Consider the following 242-nt stretch of genomic DNA (forward strand, 5'->3'; position numbering starts at 1 on the left):
CAGTTTCTTTTCATTTGGTTTATAGGGCCTTGCCTCAACTGGACACCCCCAAATATATATATGGTTCAAGCTAGGCTTCTTGCCCATCCAAAGCTCATATGGGATTTTATCAGTGGCCTTAGTTGGAACTCTGTTGAGTATATAAGTTGCAGTCTTTAATGCTTCACCCCAGAGAGATTCTGGTAAGGTAGAATGACTAATCATACTCCTCACCATGTCCTTAAGCGTTCTGTTTCGTCTTT

This window comes from Olea europaea, unplaced genomic scaffold, assembly GCF_002742605.1.
Source record: "Olea europaea var. sylvestris unplaced genomic scaffold, O_europaea_v1 scaffold1545, whole genome shotgun sequence".
NCBI classification, from domain to species: domain Eukaryota; kingdom Viridiplantae; phylum Streptophyta; class Magnoliopsida; order Lamiales; family Oleaceae; genus Olea; species Olea europaea.